At 44.3% G+C, this 19,414-nt stretch overlaps 1 protein-coding gene across 3 annotated transcripts in view; it reads right to left on the reverse strand.

Moving 5' to 3' along the window:
• ICE2 (interactor of little elongation complex ELL subunit 2) overlaps window positions 1–19,414 on the reverse strand; it is a 565,283-nt gene that overhangs the window by 119,260 nt on the left and 426,609 nt on the right. The gene's annotated exons all lie outside the window — the stretch shown is intronic.

Here is a 19,414-nt window from a genome sequence, read left to right on the forward strand (position 1 = left end):
TTGATTGGAGTGGGGTAGACTGCTTTGGATTGGATTGAAGTGGGGCGGATCGTTTTGGATTAAGTGGGGCGGATTGTAATGGGACAGATTGTTTTGGATTGGAGTGTGGCAGACTGTTTTTGGGCTGGAGTAGGGTAGACTGTTTTAGTTTGCAGTGTGGCAGACTGGAGTGAGGCAGATGTTTTTGGACTGGAGAGGGGCAGATTATTGTGGAGTAGGGCAGATTGTTTTCGATTGTTGTAGAGTAGAGTGGGGCTGATTGTTTTGTGCTGGAGTGGGGTAGATGGTGTTAGACTGGAATGGGGAAGATTTTTTGGGATTGGAGTGGGCCCGATTGTTTTGTATTGGAGTGGGGCAGATTGCTTTGGATTGGAGTGGGCAGATTGCTTTGGATTGGAGTGGGCAGATTGCTTTGGAATGAAGTGGGGCAGATTGTTTTACATTGGACTGGGCAGATTGGAATGGGACATATTGTTTTGGATTGGAGAGTGGCAGATTGTTTTGGATTGGAGGAGGGTAGACTGTTTTGGACTGGAGTGGGGCAGACTGGAGTGAGTCAGATTTTTTTGGATTGGAGTGGGCAGACTGGTTTGAGGCAGATTGTTTTGGACTGGAGCAGGACAGACGAGTGGGGCAGATTATTGTAGAGTGGGGCAGATTGTTTGGGATTGGGGCAGAGTGGAGTGGGGCAGATTGTTTTCGACTGGAGTGGGGTTGATTGTTTTGGACTGCAGTGGGGCAGATCACTTTGGATTGGAGTGGGCAGATTGTTCAAAACTGGGGTGGGGCAGATTGTTTTGGATTGGAGTGGGGCTGGAGGTTTTGGATTAGAGTGGGGCAAATTGGATTGGAGTGGGCAGATTGTTTTGGAATTGGAGTGGGGCAGGTTGTTTTGGATTGTACTGTGACAGATTGGAGAGGGGTAGATTGGTCTGGAGTGTAGTGGTACAGACTGTTTTGGATTGGAGTGGGGCAGATTGTTTTGGATTGGAGTGACTGAAGTGGTGAACTAAGTGTATCCGATTATATCCGATTGTATTGGATTAGAGTGGAGCAGAACGGAGTGTGGCACACTGTTTTAGAGTGGGGCACACTGTTTTGGATTGATGTGGGGCAGATTGAAGTGGGGCAGGCTTTTTTTAGCTGGAGTGGAACAGATTGTTTTGGATTGAAATGGGGCAGACTGTTTTGGATTGGAGTGGGGCAGATGGTTTTGGACCGGAATGGGGTGGAATTGTTTGGATTGGCCTGGGGCAGACTGTTTTGGATTGGAGTGGGGCAGACTGTTTTGGATTGGAGTGTTGCAGATTGTTTTAAATTGAAGTGGGGCAGATGGTTTTGGATTGAAGTTGGACATATTGTTTTGGATTGTAGTAGGGCAGAGTTCAGTGTGGCAGATTGTTTTGGATTGAAGTGGGGCAGATCGGAGTGTGGCAAACTCTTTTGGTGTTGGGCAGATTGTTTTTGAATGGAGCAGGGCAGATTAGAGCCAGACACATTGTTTTGGATTTATGAGGGGCGGAATGTTTCGGATTAGAGTGAGGTAGATTTTTATGGATTGGAATGGGACAGATTGGTTTGAGGTAGACTGTTTTGGATTGGAGCGGGACAGACTGAAGTGGGACAGATTATTCAGGAGTGGCGGGGGGCACATTGTTTTGGATTGAGGCAGAGTGGAGGGGGGCAGAATGTTTTAGAGTGGAGTGGGGCAGATTGTTTTGGATTGAAGTGGGGCAGATTGTTCTGGATTGGAGTGGGGCAGGTTGTTTTGGAGTATGGCAATTTGAATTGGAGTGGGGCGGACTGGAGTGGGGCAGACAGATTGTTTTGCATTGCAGTGGTGCAGATTGTTTTGGTTTGGAGTGGGGCAGAATGGAGTTGAGCAGATTGTTTTGGAGTATGGCATATTTGAGTGCGGCAGATTGTTTTTGATTGTGCCCACTTTAATCTGCCCTGCTCCAATGTTTCGGATTGATGTGGGCAGATTGAAGTGGGGCAGGTTGTTTTGCATTGGAGTGGGGCACAATGTTTTGGAATAGAGTGAGACAGATTATTTTGGATTGGAGTGGGGCAGATTGTTTTGGACAGAGTGGGCAAACTGTTTTGGATTGAATAGGGGAAGATTGTTTTGGTTTGCAGTAGGGCAGACTGGAGTGGGGCAGATTGTTTTGGATTGGAGTGGGGCTGATGTGGCTGGGGAAGATTATTTTGCATTGGAGCAGGGTAGACAGGAGTGGGGCAGTTTATTATGGAATGCAGTGGGCACAGTGGAGCAGGGCAGCTTGTTTTGGATTGGAGTGGGGCAGAAGGTTTTGGAGTGGAGTGAGGCAGATTGTTTGGATTGGAGTGGGGCAGATTGATTGGGATTGTAGTGAGAAGATCGTTTTGAACTGGAGTGAGGCTGGCTGTTTTGGATTGGATGGGGCAGATGGAGTGGAGCTGACTATTTTGCATTGGATTGGGGCAGATTGTTTTGGATTGTAGTAGGGCAGATTGTTTAGGACTCTAGTGAGATGGATTGCTTTGTATTGGAGTGGGCCACAATGTTTTGGAATGGAGTGGGAGAGATAGCATTGGATTGGAGTAGGAGAGATTGTTTTGGATTGGAGTGAGGCAGACTGTTTTGGAATGAGTGGGACAGACTGTTTTGGAATGAGTGGGACAGACTGTTTTGGAATGAGTGGGACAGACTGGAGTGAGTCAGATTTTTTTGGATTGGAGTGGGCAGACTGGTTTGAGGCAGAATTGATTTGGACTGGAGCGGGACAGACTGGAGTGGGGCAGATTATTGTGGAGTTGGGCAGATTGTTTGGGATTGGGGCAGATTGGAGTGGGGCAGATTATTTTGGACTGGAGTGGGGTTGATTGTTTTGGACTGCAGTGGGGCAGATTACTTTGGATTGGAGTGGGCAGATTGTTCAAAACTGGAGTGGGGCAGATTGTTTTGGATTGGAGTGGGGCTGGAGGTTTTGGATTAGAGTGGGGCAAATTGGATTGGAGTGGGCAGATTGTTTTGGAATTGGAGTGGGGCAGGTTGTTTTGGATTGTACTGTGACAGATTGGAGAGGGGTAGATTGGTCTGGATTGTAGTGGTACAGACTGTTTTGGATTGGAGTGGGGCAGATTGTTTTGGATTGGAGTGACTGAAGTGGGGCAGATTGTTTTGGAACTAAGTGTAGCCGATTGTATTGGATTAGAGTGGAGCAGAACGGAGTGTGGCACACTGTTTTGGATTGACGTAGGGCAGGCTTTTTTGAGTTGGAGTGGAACAGATTGTTTTGGATTGAAATGGGGCAGACTGTTTTGGATTGGAGTGGGGCAGATGGTTTTGGATTGGAATGGGGAAGATGGTTTTGGACCGGAATGGGGTGGAATTGTTTGGACTGGCCTGGGGCGGACTGTTTTGGATTGGAGCTGGGCAGACTGGAGTGGGGCAGACTGTTTTGGATTGGAGTGTTGCAGATTGTTTTAGATTGGAGTGGGGCAGATGGTTTTGGATTGAAGTTGGACATATTGTTTTGGATTGTAGTAGGGCAGAGTTCAGTGTGGCAGACTGTTTTGGATTGAAGTGGGGCAGATCGGAGTGTGGCAAACTCTTTTGGTGTTGGGCAGATTGTTTTTGAATGGAGCAGGGCATATTAGAGTCAGGCACATTGTTTTGGATTTATGTGGGGAGGAATGTTTTGGTTTAGAGTGAGGTAAAATTTTATGGGTTGGAATGGGACAGATTGGTTTGAGGTAGATTGTTTTGGATTGAGGCAGAGTGGAGAGGGGCAGAAAGTTTTAGAGTGGAGTGGGCCAGAATGTTTTGGATTTAATTGGGGCAGATTGTTCTGGATTGGAGTGGGGCAGGTTGTTTTGGAGTATGGCAATTTGGACTGGAGTGGGGCGGACTGGAGTTGGGCAGACAGATTGTTTTGCATTACAGTGGTGCAGATTGTTTTGGTTTGGAGTGGGGCAGAATGGAGTTGAGCAGATTGTTTTGGAGCATGGCATATTTGAGTGCGGCAGATTGTTTTTGATTGTGCCCACTTTAATCTGCCCTGCTCCAATGTTTTGGATTGATGGGGCAGATTGAAGAGGGGCAGGTTGTTTTGCATTGGAGTGGGGCACAATGTTTTGGAATAGAGTGAGAGAGATTGTTTTAGATTGGAGTGGGGCAGATTGCTTTGGACTGAGTTTGCAAACTGTTTTGGATTGGATTGGGGAAGATTGTTTTGGTTTGCAGTAGGGCAGACGGGAGTGGGGCAGATTGTTTTGGATTGGAGTGGGGCTGATGTGGCTGGGGAAGATTATTTTGCATTGGAGCAGGGTAGAGAGGAGTGGGGCAGTTTATTGTAGAATGGAGTGGGACAGAGTGGAGCGGGGCAGCTTGTTTTGGAGTGGAGTGGGGCAGATGGTTTTGGAGTGGAGTGGGGCAGATTGTTTTGGATTGGAGTGGGGCAGATTTATTGGGATTGGAGTGGGAAGATTGCTTTAGACTGGAGTGAGGCTGGCTGTTTTGGATTGGAGTGGGCAAATGGAGTGGATCAGACTATTTTGCACTGGATTCGGGCAGATGGTTTTGGATTGTAGTAGGGCAGATTGTTTTGGACTCAAGTGGGACGGATTGTTTTGTACTGCAGTGGGCCACAATGTTTTGGAATGAAGTGGGAGAGATTGCGTTGGATTGGAGTAGGACAGATTGTTTTGGATTGGAGTGAGGCAGATTGTTTTAGAATGAGTGGGACAGGCTGTTTTGGAATGACTGGGACAGACTGTTTTGGAATGAGTGGGACAGACTGTTTTGGAATAAGTGGGACAGACTGTTTTGGAATAAGTGGGACAGACTGTTTTGGAATAAGTGGGACAGACTGTTTTGGAATAAGTGGGACAGACTGTTTTGGAATAAGTGGGACAGACTGTTTTGGAATGAGTGGGACAGACTGTTTTGGAATGAGTGGGACAGACTGTTTTGGAATGGAGTGGGAGAGATTGCTTTGGATTGGAGTGGGGCAGATTGTTTTGGATTGGAGTGGGGCAGATTGTTTTGGATTGGAGTGGGGCAGATTGTTTTGGATTGGAGTGAGGCAAATGTGGTTGAGGCAGATTCGTTGTTATTGGAGCATGGCAGACTGGAGTGGGGCAGACTGTTTTGGATTGGAGTGGGGCAGAGTGGCGTGGGGCAGCTTGTTTTGGAATGGCGTGGGGCAGCTTGTTTTGGATTGGAGTGGGGCTGGCTGTTTTGGACTGGAGTGGGGCAGACTGGAGTGGCGCACACTGCTCTTGCATTGGATTGGGGCAGATTGTTTTGGATTGTAGTGGGGCAGACTGCAGTGAGACAGATTGGAATGGGGCAGATTGTTTTGTATTGTAGTGGGTAGATGTTTGGATTGTAGTGGGGCAGACTGGAGAGTGGCAGACTGTTTTATGGACTGGAGTGAGGTGGATTGCTTTGGATTAGAGTGGGCCTATTGTTTTGGATTGGAGTGGGGCAGACTGCTTTGGATTGGAGTGGGACAGATTGCTTTGCATTGGAGTGGGAAGACTGTTTTGGATTGAAGTGTGGTAGATGGTTTTGGTTTGTACTGGTACAGATTGGAGTGGGGAACATTGGTTTTCTGGGAGTGGTTCAGATTTTCTTGAATTGGAGTGGGGCAGATTAGTTTGGATGGAAGTGAGGCAGATTGGTGTGAGGCAGATTTTGTTGGATTGGAGCGGGCAGACTGAGGGGGGGGCAGATTATTATGGAGTGGAGCAGATTGTTTTGGATTGGAGTGGGGCAGAGTGGTGCAGGGCAGATTGTTTGGGTTTGTACTGGGACAGGTTGGATTGGGGCAGATTGTTTTGGACTGCAGTGGGGCAGATTAGTTTGGACTGTAGTGGAGCAGATTTATTGGATTGTAGTGGGGCAGACTAGAGTGTGGAAGATTGTTTGGATTTAAGTGAGGTAGAATTTTTCGGATTGCAGTGGTGCAGATTGTTTTGGATTAGAATGGGTAAAACGAGTTGGGCAGATTGTTTTAGAGTGGGGCAGATCGGAGTGGGCAGATTGTTTTTGATTAGAACGAGGCACAACAGAGTGGGCACAATGTTTTGGATTGAAGTGGGGCAGGCTGTTTTGGATTGAAGTGGGGCAGCTTGGAGTGGTGTAGATTGTTTTGGATAGAAGTGGGGAAGGTTGAAGTGCAGCAGATTGTTTGGGATTGGAGTGGGGCAGAATGTTTTAGAGTGGGGTGGGGCAGATTGTTTTAGATTGGGGTGGGGCAGATTGTTTTAGACTGGGGTGGGGCTTATTGTGCTGAAAGGGTGTACTGAAGTGGGGCAGATTGTTGTGCAGTGAAGTGGGACAGCTTGTTTTGGGTTGAAGTAGTGCAGACTAATTTGGAGTGGGGTAGATTGTTTGGATAGAAGTGGGCAAGGTTGAAGTGCGGCAGATTGTTTGCGATTGTAGTGGGGCAGATTGTTGTGGATTGGAGTGGGACTGATTGTGCTGAAATGGTGTACTGGAGTGGGGCAGATTGTTTTGGATTTAAGTGGGGCATATTGGAGTGTGGTTGACTGGGTTGGAGTGGAGTGGATTGAAGTGAGGCAGATTGGACTGGAGTGTGGCTGCCTGAAGTGGGGTATATTATTTTGGTGTGGGGCAGATTGTTTTGTATTGGGGTAGACTGGAGTGGGGGATTGTTCTAAATTGTGGTGGGGTAGATTGCCGTGTACTGGAGTGGAGCAAATAGTTTTGGATTGCTGTATTAGACTGGGCAGATTTTTGTGGACTGGAGTGTGGTTGATTGGGAGGATTGAAGTTTGGTGGATTAGACCAGATCTGGGTGAGTGGTTTGGATTGGCGAGGGGCAGATTGGACTGGAGCGGGGTGGATTTGGGCATACAGCATGATTATGTGTTAAAGCATTATTCTGAAAATTACACATAAGAAAGAAACAGCAGACTGGCACTATTAAATTGAATCAATCAGTGCCTGGTTCCTGCTCCACAGACAGGAATGCAAATTATGATATGCCAGCCTTGACCAATTACAAGGCTGTAAAGAAGAGTGCCAGGAGATTCAACAAATTATAAGCAACGGGTGGGCTCCACGCCCTTTTCGGACTACAACATCGTTTCATAAGTGATACGCATATGCTAATGCATGTTATGGCAGGTTCAACCATAAAAAGGAGAAATAAATAACTATAAAACCTACATTTCAAATGTTGCACGGGGGCAGGAATTAAATGGGGATTTTCAAAATTCCTTCTATTTCTTATGAAAATTGTAGTTTGGATAGGCAGAAGCGAGGCAATAAGTGAATGAAATAGATCATGATCTTCATAGAGGGTTGCCCTAATAGGGGTACTGTAGTTAAAGGAATGAATGTGGGCCAGGCGAGGGGACGTATAGTGGTGCTATAGGATGAAAGGTAATAGTTAATTTTTCGTGGGTGTCTTGTGTGCCATTTATTCTGGCGTGCTGAGCCTCTCGTGCTAATGTATTGCCTTCACACTTGTAATGTTCTGCACTGATTATTAACATTGGGGTTTGTTTGTCAGATGGTCAGGGTTATTTCACATATCCGGATGTGCACGACTGGGAAAAGAGCCAAGGCACATTTTTCAGAATGGCGCACACACTATGTAGCTGGGGCATTCAAAGGGTAGCTGTATGTTAATGCACAGAATGTACAGTACTTCCCAGACACTACCGGGTGAGGCCCATGTGCCCCGAAATAAAGCAGCAACGGTCAATCTGCAAAGAGAACCCTGTCTTGGGTGGGGAGCAATTCTGCCTATCCTGCGCCACTTCCAGCTTAAGTATTCAAGTGCATCTTTGAACACTGTCTGCTCTGCACTGATGAAGCAACGCCTGGAGGTGGTTTATATAGCAGCCCGGCCATTCACGACAATCATTGTTCATTTTGGTTGGAGCCAGTCGCTTTCTCTTCACATGGACGCAGAATTTCTGTCACACCACTCATTTCACGGACACGGACACCAATGTCAGTAATATCTAATGAAGTCCCTCTTCGTCTGACCACGCACATCACTAGTTTGGAAAGCACGAAATTAGATTCTATGATGTATTTCTCGTTACAAAACATCAAATAACTGTAACAAAACATTAAACGTTAGAGCTTGTTTCCTGTGTAATCATGCAGAAATGAAGGTTACTATAGCTTCTTTGACTCAAACATTGTTTACAGTCATTTCTTTGCATTTGTAAATGCATCTCAAAAAGTTGCAACATTTGTGTATTTTTATCCAAGAATGGAACGACTCAAAGAAAACACGCAAGGTGTTCCTGCAATTTGTTCACATTTGTGCCGTTTACTACATATTTATCAATCATTGTAAGAAAATGGAGGTGTAACCAAGAGGAGGGGGAGGGGCAGCTCCTCCAACTGCAATTCCATCTCAGTTTATAGTAGAGGAAGCACTCCTTGATTTACCTGCCTCCTGGATCAGCTTCATACAGACACAAACCTGTTTTTGAAAAACAAAATGCCAAAGAATGGTTCAGGAGTCAATATCGGAGTGAAATTGGGTCTTTCTTAAAATTGTGCCCTCTTGTGCCTCTGAGTTTTTGCTTCAACACATCTCTGCTACAGTGTGGGGACAGGCCAGGGGACCCTCGATGGACCTCCCTCCCTGACTGCAATTAACTCAATAACGTCGGTAGCAGCGAACTGGCACTGATTAAGTTGAATCAATCAGTGCTTGATCTCTGCTCCACTGACAGGAAATGATGATTGCCAGTCCTGACCAATTACGAGGCTATAAAGAAGAGTGCCATGCAGTCCAACAAATGATAAGCAATGGGCAGGCTCCAAGCCTTTTCTAACCACAACCTTGTTTCACTAGAGATACACATGTGCTAGCACATGCTATTGCAGACTCGACCCTAAGAAGTACACAGGAGGCCTTGTGGACGGACCTGGGAGGACCAGAAGACCACAGTGGAGGTGAGTCCCATGGCTTCCCCGGCTGCTAGATCCAACAGCACACAGTGGTGAGGAACAGAGCAGCTATTCAAAATTGTTAAAGTATCTAACGAAGCAAACAGCACAAAAAATCCAATTAGTCTCTAACACTATAAGAGTATGACTGGACAGTACAGGACACGCTACTAAACAGAGGAGGGGCTTTCAGGAGGTGCCTAAATTAGAAAGGCACTGGCCACAGGAAACAGGATATGTTAATAATCATAATCATAAGGAAATGAATGTGAACTTGCATAATTCTGTTTCTATACTTTGTTGCAGTACCCAAGTGGCTTTCTGAAACTCACTTTCTTTTTTTTTTGCATGGCACTTCTGGCTTGACTCTGGTTGGCTGACATGCTAAACTTGTACTTTTTGGATTGTTCTTTGCCATACAGTTTGATTCATTACATTTGGTGTGTTCCGATATACTTCTATAATCTTGTAAAAGTCACTGTTGTGACGAAACACATTTTGGCTGTTGTGTTGGAAACCTTAGAAAGTGGAAGAACTGATTATGAATAAAGGAACTGAACCCTCTTTTGGGCTCCTATACGTCCTTACCACGGAGCGTTTTGCCAAATTATTAGACTTTGTTTGGTGTGCATTTGGCATCTTCCAAAATGTACTCCTCCTGCCTAACCCACAAATCTGGAAATTCTGCCTGGAGAACAGTCAGGTAACCAGGACAAACCTGCCAAGCCAATCCGATAAAGACGCATCACCACTGGGCCCAAGTTCGCCACAGCTCTTTCTACGTTCTTCTCCATAGCACCAAAATCAGCTGACAGCAAGTCCTGTTGGGCTACAGCATGCAGCCTTGTCTCACTGACGAAATCTGACTTCCAGAAAAGATTCCAAGTGCGAACATTGAAAGTTTAATCTGCGCCGCAATAAAAGGAGATCAGATCAACATCAAAGGCATCTTGGGTAAAACATAAAACTTTCCCCACTCTGTGATTGCCCAGTCTTTGTCAGCGGCTTCACCAAGACTTCATACTCCAGAGACTATCCATTGATGAGCTTCTATTGGGCTACAGCCTGCCGTCTGGTACAGCTGAAGAGTTTCCACTTAACAAATGTGGTCTCTGTAACTGACCTGTGCTCCGTTGCAGTTGACCTTAACTTGCACCTAGGTCAAGTACAACCAGATGTCTTCAGATGACACACAGCTTCTTGTGTTGTTTTTAACCTCGTTACCCGAGTACTGTATAATACATTACATATTGCTTCTTAGGTAAGCCTGCCTGCACTGTGCACAGGCAAAGAAGCCTCAAAGCTATTCTAACTAGATCCCGGACTGGGGGTGAAACACCAGGATCATAGCCTTTATGTTCTGGACTCTTTGCAACGGAGGGAAGGCCCTGATGTGCACTGTGTCCAAAACACTCCTGTAAAAGAAATCCTCTGCGACAGAGTCAGAAGCGATTTCGGCTCATTCAACAAGAACCCAAGCGATGTTAAAAGGTTCAAAGTTGGCTGTCTGGAGGTGGTCCTCAAATCACTGTAGGGAGCCCACCTTCAACAGCCAGTCATCAAGGTAGGAAAAAACAGGTAACTAACATCTGAAAATGATGGGCGGCAAACACTGTCATCACTTTCGAGAACACCCAGGGGGCACTCTAGAAGATGAAGAGGAGCTCGGCAAACTAAAAAATGCTCTTGGACTACCTTGAACCATATATAAAAGTCTGAGAGACTGCAGAAAGGGTATATGAAAATACATATCCTACATGTCCAAGGCAACTATCCAGTCACCTGGATCCATGGCAGACATAGTGAGCATTTTGAATCAGTCCTTCTGTAGGAAAGCGTTCAGAGGACAAAGAACTAAGATAGGTCGAAGCCCTGGATCCTTCTTTGACACACAGAAATAGCCTGTCACTATTTCCAATCCTGGAACCCTCTAGACAGCTGCTTTGGAGAGTGAAGCTTTCAGCTCTTGCAGTGAAATGGACAGGTGCTCTTCTGAGAACCATTCAGATGTGGGAGAAAGGTATGGCGGAGCTGGAAGAAATGGGAGCATAGCTATGATGAGCAATTTGGAGGACATATTTGTCAGATGTGATGGATCTCATAACCAAGGGAGAGACAAAGGTACATCCACATCCACTGGGAAACCACAGACAAATACAAAAAGATGCAATGGTGTTGTTGGCGGCATCCAACTCGGGCATGTGTGGGCAGACACATTGTCGCTGAGTAAGGATGAAAGGGTCACTGAACCTCAGTATCATTCACTCTTGTTTATTTTCAATCATACAGCAGGTGCCCATCATAAAGGAATTTCCTGGAGTTTACCTGAAGGTATTTCCATCTGATCTGGGTCCCTGCTCTGTCCAGTGATTACATTATAAAGAACCATCTCCCCAGGGTTGATTCTACACTGGTAGTATGATCTTACCAGGGTGAGAAGAGGATGCCAATGACGTGCACATCTCCTGAGAATCCTGTGGATTGCATCAACACATTAAGACAGAGAAACATATTGGTGCCCATTACTCGCCCCAGACAATCAGTATTATCAAGATCAGCACAACTTTTTGGCAGCATCTTGACCATCTCAAATAGCTTGAGCCAATGAGGCCTTAACTTCTTCCAGAATCTTGTCAGCCGTGCACCAAAAGACATATTTAACCAGCCTAATAAACAGCACTGACTGACCTCAATGCGAGGCTAGCTTAAAATAGCATTTGTTTTCCAAAGTCTCAGTTCTCTTTGCCTCCCTGTCTGGGCGGGCATGGGGGCCATACAGAATGAGTTAGGGTTCTCCTTGCCAGTGGATGCCTGAATCATCTGAGTCTCTGGAGAAGTATGTTGTGTAAGGAAATCAGGGTTGCCAGAAGCTGGTCTATTGCATCTGGCCATCTGCCTACTCACCGGTGTGTAAGAACATGGCTTAGACCAAGCGTCCAGTGAGGTGTCAGTAGGAGCTTAACTGAATGGAAATAACAAATCAGATGAGGCTGGCCCAGGTTGCAAAACCTCTAAGAATATTTGTCTGGACATCAACATAAGAGAGTTGTAGGCTCAGGACTTCATCCATTTGTATCACAACAAAGGAAGGACTCTTCCACTGGAGGCCCAAGAGGCAAATTCAACTCTATCAGGTGAAGTATCAACCTTATTGGCCTCCTGTTAGTCCATGTACAGATTGTCATCATCACCATCATAACTGGGAGTGGAGGGTTAAATAATCACAATCACCACCATTGTCATTTCTGTATGGTGGCAAGCTTTGATCAGACTGGAAGCCAAAAAGACAATGGAGCCTTATAGGGCACCTCTGGGGTACTGGAAACATAGGATCAGACTCAGAATGTATGGGGACAAGGTGAGTTGTAGTGGTTTTGGAGCGTGACCTCAAGCGAGGGTCGGCCCAAAGTCAGTACTGGATTTTCCTCCAGCGTCGGTACCGATGTTGATAAATAAGGGACTGATGTGGGTATAGAAGGCGCGTGGAAGTGCTGAACCTGTGAGAGGCCCAAGGGAGTTCAGAAGGCAAAGAAGGTAGATCAACCAACAGTAATCTGACTGATTAGTTCTGCAGATACTTGGGGACCAAAGTCAGGGAGCCTGAAGCGTGGCAATGATACATAGCATTGACTCGGCTTGTTCTTGAGGCATTGCTGATGACCCAGGGAACTTGAGGCGCATCATGATAAACTGCAGAATCTGATATTCAACTGGAGATCAAGAGTGAGACTGAGATACAACTTTATGCTCTTGCCACTTCTCTTTTGATAGAGAATGGCGGGATGTGATTGAGTCCTGCTTTGCTTCTTTATGTTTCTGCTTGGAGTGTGACTTAAAGGCGGTCTTCGACCACGAAGAAGACTTCTTGTAGGCAGGAGCAGACCCGCACCCACGATTTGGAGCAAGAGGGGAATTTACACACAGCCCATGACTTCTTCCTGTGTTTGGTATCTGTGTTCAAAGGCATGGAGAAAAAGGAACTGATCTCCATGTGCAAGGGTGGGTTTATATCTGGTTCTGCCTCAGTGGAAGGGAGCCTCTGCAGAGCAACACAGCGCAACCAGCAAAAGTTTCTGGATTCAGTCTGGCATCTGTCAAATATCCTAAAGGTGAGGCACCTGCTGTTAAAAGTATCTCTTAGAAATTTACTGTGTTGGTGCACAGGCTCATGTGGAGACTGGACAGGGAGCGTCTTGTGGAACACGAGTGGAAATTAGAGTAGGTGCTCAGCTGGCACCCCTGCCTTAACTGAAAAAAATACAATGATTCTATGGTTTTTAAATGAAAATATGAGACAAACAGGAAAAAATTATTAAAGAGTACACTGATCTTCAATATCTCACAATTTGTAACTTTGTAGTATTTACCACATAAGGTGCTACTTTATACCTTCACCCAAAGTTTGTTTTACGACTTCTGGTCAAAAACGTAAACAGTTAGGCTGGAGTCTTGGCTCCTGCACAGAAGCAAGCATACTCCCATAGATGACTAACGACAATCAAAATCATTTTAAGATCAATGTGGCAATGTGATAAAGTAGCAGGATCCTCAGGATAAAAAAAAAAAGCTTCAGTGACAGACTGGGGCAGATAACAGGAGGAACCCCAATCTGCAGCCCCAGTCCAGAAACCTCGGTTCTCTACCATCATTGCTACCTACAGATTGTGTTTACATATAACGCCTGCTCTGGAGGCCATTGTGAAAATCTGCTGAACCCTTTATTCCTTATGCCACTACAGTATTGTTAGTTTTTTATGAACTCCCAAATATACACGGTATGTCTAATTGACAAGCCTGATAGTTCATTCACCAGTTGTATGACCTTCGCCCAGCATGGTTCAGGACAAATTATATCCTTCAATTCTGATGCCACCATAGTTTAACATACTTGTATGTTGGTGGGCAATGTCTTAAACTAAAAGTGCTTTACTCTGTATTTTTGTCAATTCTACCAAGAACTTGATGAATAATGTATTGTGATCAACTTTCAATGGTCTGCAACCATTATCTGTCAGAGAGGGCCTCTCCGAGTCCTGTGATTTAAGCACAGAGATACTGTACCACGATTTTACTAGTTTAAACCCGCTGTGCTTGATCTCAAATTCGAGTGAGACCTAATCAGAGAGTTTCTAGAACTAGTGTGGAGGGGGCTGCTGACAAGGTGTGAAAAAAATCATATCTTCTTACTGCTTTAACGTTAATGCCCCAGTGCACAAAGTGATATATGTTATAATCAATGCACCGTTTCATGGCTTTAGTAGGCCAAGAAGCAATTTTTTCGACGTAATGCATTTGTACATTTCCTACATCTCGTAGTAAAGTGTAGTCTCGCTTTCATATGTTGGGGACCAGAAACGTGATAATAGGAAGTACTAAATGTAGCATTGTGTTCATGTATTAGTATCTTAGTTTCAAGGACTCATATTTTCTCCGTAAGACGGTCCTACTACATGATCATTAGTTATGTTTTACTGAAGTAACAAGTTTATTTCACATGTTTTACTCCACAGACTTGTACTGGGAGTCAGCTGTATAAAACCTGCATGCATTTGAGCATTACATGCTCCAACTGATCTTTTGGGGTGAGAGCTCTAGTCAGTTGAAAAGATTGTCTCCTGATTATTCCCTTCGCTGCTTGCTATTTTTACATTCAAAGCATGATAGACATTTTGGGCTTCCCAACGTGATGTCTTTTAATTCCCAACAAACGGTCTTCAGTCACCTCCTTTGTTATTAGATCTGCATCCTGGACCACATCATTTTCCTTTCCAAGTCAGTGCTCACTACTAATATTTACTGGGATGCTTTTCTTCACCCTTTTATTTCCAGTCTAATGAGGTCGGTACCAGGGAATTAGATACATTATTAAATGTAATTATAGTTTTCTTTTTATGTCTTACAAGTTCTTGCTATTTCTAAGATACGGAACTCTGTAACCCCAACCCTCCTCCATCTTTCACTAGAACCTAATACTGATTAAAGTGTGCCAATGCTCGGAGTGTCGTTACTGTAAGATACATATCCATGATGAAGCAAAGTGCAATCCATATTATATAACAGAACGATTATATTTCACATGCTATACCACAAATAAATAAAGATGAGCTTAAATAATCAATAAATAACCGTTTTTTGCCCTGCAACGTTTGCGATGCTGTAGCAGGCAGCAGACATCCTCTGACAAAAAAGAATGCCGAGATGTGGTAATATTAATTCCCGGCATTTCAATAGTGGGCTTAGTAACAGGATTTGTGTTAAACACTGATAAATAATATTTAACTCAATAGTACAAATTTTATCACCCACATAAAGATGAAAGGCTGAGTAGCTGCAACCCGTCCTCGAATCTGTGACATTCGTATTACCCAATAATAGGGTAAAATAACACACTAAGGCATCCTACTATCTTTGACAACGTCAGCTTGCACTTAAAATTACAATTATATAACCTGTTTCTTCATTACCTAATGTTATCATGGTCCTCGATAATGAACGCAGATGAAATCCTAGGAAAATGGATTTGTTTGGCCGTCTGGTGTTCAAAGCTTGAAGCAAACTAAGAGACCCTCTGAGGCATGAACTGAACCACTAGAGGGGATTTTAATGAAAGTATCACCTCCGAGGGCAGTCGTTTGGAAGCTTGAAGATGAATTCAATAACATCTTTAAAAAATCGGACTCCCCAGCGGTGGCTCTTCTGTTAGGGCGGATGAGCGTCGCCATCTCCGCCAGCAGCAGAAGCTGCAAATCCTTTAACAAACTAATTGATAATAAACATGGTTTAAAGAGGTGGGGCCACGGTGGTGGAGAGCAGTGAGGGGACTGCTCTGTTCACTCCCCTCAGTGCGCACGCATGTTTGGCCGGCCGTCTTGAGCAGTAGGCTCTCTCCCGCCCAGCATCACAGTTGCCGGGCAGGAGAGAACATGCACATGGTCCTTATGTCGACAGTCTGATAATCTGGCATTAATCCAGGCCTGGACCTACGTTGGGCATACTCTGATTTAGTGGGTTCATTATTAACAAGACCCTCTGATACTGGGTAATAGTGACACTGTTATTTACAGCACTTGAGTGGTTTGTGTGGTTTAAAGCACTATGTAAGACAAGTTTTTATTATAAACCAGCATACTCTCAAACAAGTACCTTTTGATCAGCTAAAAAGGTTAGGCTTCTCCCTTACTCGGAGAACAAGCACCACCTGTAAAATAATTTGTTTGATGATGTTCCTTAGTATACTACCTTTATCATTCGCACTACTTACTGAAATTAGAAATAGACTTAGGGTCAAGTACGACAAACAGAATTGAGATATAACACCTAGCTTTGAATACAAGGGGTCTTTCAATATACAAGGAACTGCGCATACAGAACCACACCTCTCATCAGTACCATAGATACAAGTCCCAGCTACCTTCCCAGGAACACTCAAGGTCAAATATACAGTCAGTAATACCATTACTTACACATCACAACCACATACTACAGTAGCAACAAGGGCAACTGCAAATGCATACGTGCAAACACAGAACGAGATCTAGAAACTCTAACATTGCAACAAGTGGGTTTATGACTAACCCCACAGATATATTCCCTTCAGCAATTTTAGCACTAACCAAATCTGGTTGTTGATTAATAAAAGTGGCGTATTTGCCCTATGCAGCGTCAGTGGTTCTCATATTTTATGTAGTAATATTACTAACACATATATTGACTTATTGGTAGACCCTTTGTGTAACTCACAAACTTAAGAATGTTCCTAAGCGTAGAGCTGGAGTGATGCACACAAAACACCAAGCACCAAAACATCTTTTGTAACAGCAATTGAAGATAAGCCCATTGGATGCTGGATACAGCCGGATCAAAGCTCAGCTCATCACTTCAGATCTTCCTAATTCTGTAAACCAAAACAAGGTAACTTTTCTCTCATCAGAATTCAAGAAGTTAGCGATATGTGCACTGTCAGCAGCGGCCATAAAGCACTGTACATCTCTAGCACCGCAATAAAAAAACAAGCATTTGCAATGCAATGGGTCTCACATTTGCTCGAGTTAGAGCTATTAGCACTGTAATATCTTAACTGGACTCTTGCCACATAAATTGAAAATGAAAAGTAAAACAATTGACATAAGCGAGATGATGCAAAGCATCACGGCCGTCATGAGCTTGAGAGCAAAGATGAGATACAAAAGGAAAAAGAAGTTCGCTTGCAGTCAAACGTATCAGCAAACGTGCAATTATCCATGTAACAGGGTGGGTGTCCAAGGTGGTAACAAAACCACCCCAAGGAAGGATAATGGGAAAGCATTTACCAATGATGATCAAGGGTTTTTGAAAGGCAAGTCCACAAACGAGTGATAGTGATGGGCGTGGTTAAAAGCCCAAAGATAGATTGCAACAGGTCAAACCACCTGCGCGTTCGACCTAATCAACATCTGTTGTAACTTGTACAATGGCTGAGTCGCAGGGCATAGCACTGAGGCTGCCTCTTAATGGTACAATCTAGGGTGCAACCGACTTATACTGTAACTCGGTTATTCCCCGCCCACCCCTGCTTAAGTACTTCTGCCAGACACAAATATTATTACAGTCTCATTTTCTAATCTTCGGTCCATGTACCTAACATGAGACAGAAGGTAGTCAAAATTCTAAATATTACTTGATACCCATTCACTACAACTCCTTCAAGGTCATGCTATCACTTTCTCTTCTGCACAACCTTGCCAAAGCTACCACAAGGAGAGGGCTTTTAACAAAACCACCTCGCTAACACTGTCTAGAACAGGGGTGGTATCTCTTTTAGTGCTGAGGGCTGCGCCCCTCTGAAATTCCTACACGATTGAAAATTGTACAATTTTATCTCTAAACAAACTGATGCATTTAAGTCTGGGCGGTCTGTCCAAGGCTGCCTGCCCCACCTCGCTTTGAAGCACAAGACCGAAGTCAAGCAGTAAATCAACTTTTTACACTGTGACACACGACTCACTGCTCTAAAGCCCTTACTTTCCATTGTGGTCTATGGCAGTATCCACTATAGGCCAGTGACGCTTTTGGAGTCATGATTTTGGGTGTCGGAGTCTTTATCCTGCATGAGGGCAGTCATCTGTCATTAACAGGCATAGATCCGACCCTTTCTCCATTTGTCACGCAGTAGGAGTGGATGCAAGCACATGTGATTTAGTGCCTTGTCTTCAGTAAGGGTAAGTGTTATAATGCTAATCTTGTATTATTTTATTGTACTGAGATACCTTGTCACACTAACCTCCCCCATGTGACACACCAGGCCCTAGCTGCAGATCGCTTGTTCCTTTAGAAGTGGAGCTGTTGTACTTGCTCCTCATGAAACTGTTCCAAAAGACTAGCAGAGTTCTTGTTCCTTTGCAAAATGGATCCAACTATCCGAGTCAAGCACAAGGGGAGAAATACGGGCTTACCGTAAAAGCAGTTATCTGATGTATGGTGTTCAAACTTCTCTCCATGCCCTTAATATTAATGCCACCAACATGGACTGATATACGAACAATGAATGTTAAAATGAGTGGAATTGTGTGTCAGCTACTTAGTTTCTCTTATTTCACATGTTTTAATTAATGTTGCATTCCCCAAGAGAGTTAGCTGTTTCATCATGCTGTATTTCTGTGCATTGTATTACTCTTGCATAGTGCATACTTTGACTCGTACCAGGTGTTTATGAGAGACTTTGATTAAGAGCGCTGGTGCTGAGACTGAAGGCAAAACAAAGTGTCTGACGGTGGGTTGGTCTCTCTGCAGCGCACACAGAACAGTGGTCATGTATTCCAATTGCAAATGAAATTTAGTGTAAATGTGTGTGAAGGTGTGCGCAGAGGTCAAAATATTTAGCGGGCTAAAGCAAAATGAAATAAAGTGCTTAAATGTGGATGAATGCCGTGTATGTTTGGGGTAGTAAACTGAGGGAGATGCGAGGGAGTGCATTCAGGGGAAAGGGAAAAATGTGTTCTCAAGGGAAAAGAGGAGGTTGAAAATGTGCAGATGGATGAGATGGGAAAAGAAAAAGGGCACACATATCTAACGTAAAGCACACATAACGGAAGGCCATACTCCTTCCATAGGCCTAAATAATATTTAATTCACAGTCTCAATTTCAGAATTGAAACAATTCCAATGTTAATTATTTAAAACTAATAATAGTCGCTGCTCATTTATCTTGAACAGCTAACAATCACTGACACAGTCAATAGTACTGACAGGTTTTAGGTGTACATCAGTTGTTGTGTTATATTTCTAGATTCAATGACATCTCAGAGAGAAACCAAAATACAGGCAGGGTGGTACACTAAGGGAATCACCAAAATGTATTTTACATGTTCCCATTTAGATTCCCCACTTTTTCATCCCACTTAAAGATCTGTCTGCACATATTTCTTTATGACTGATTGCAGCTGTGGGTGCTTCCTGATTCTTGGTTAGAATATTTTCTTCCAAAGTTGATCCTGCATGCAGTGC

Source organism: Pleurodeles waltl, chromosome 3_1 (genome assembly GCF_031143425.1).
Source record: "Pleurodeles waltl isolate 20211129_DDA chromosome 3_1, aPleWal1.hap1.20221129, whole genome shotgun sequence".
Taxonomy (NCBI): Eukaryota; Metazoa; Chordata; class Amphibia; order Caudata; family Salamandridae; genus Pleurodeles; species Pleurodeles waltl.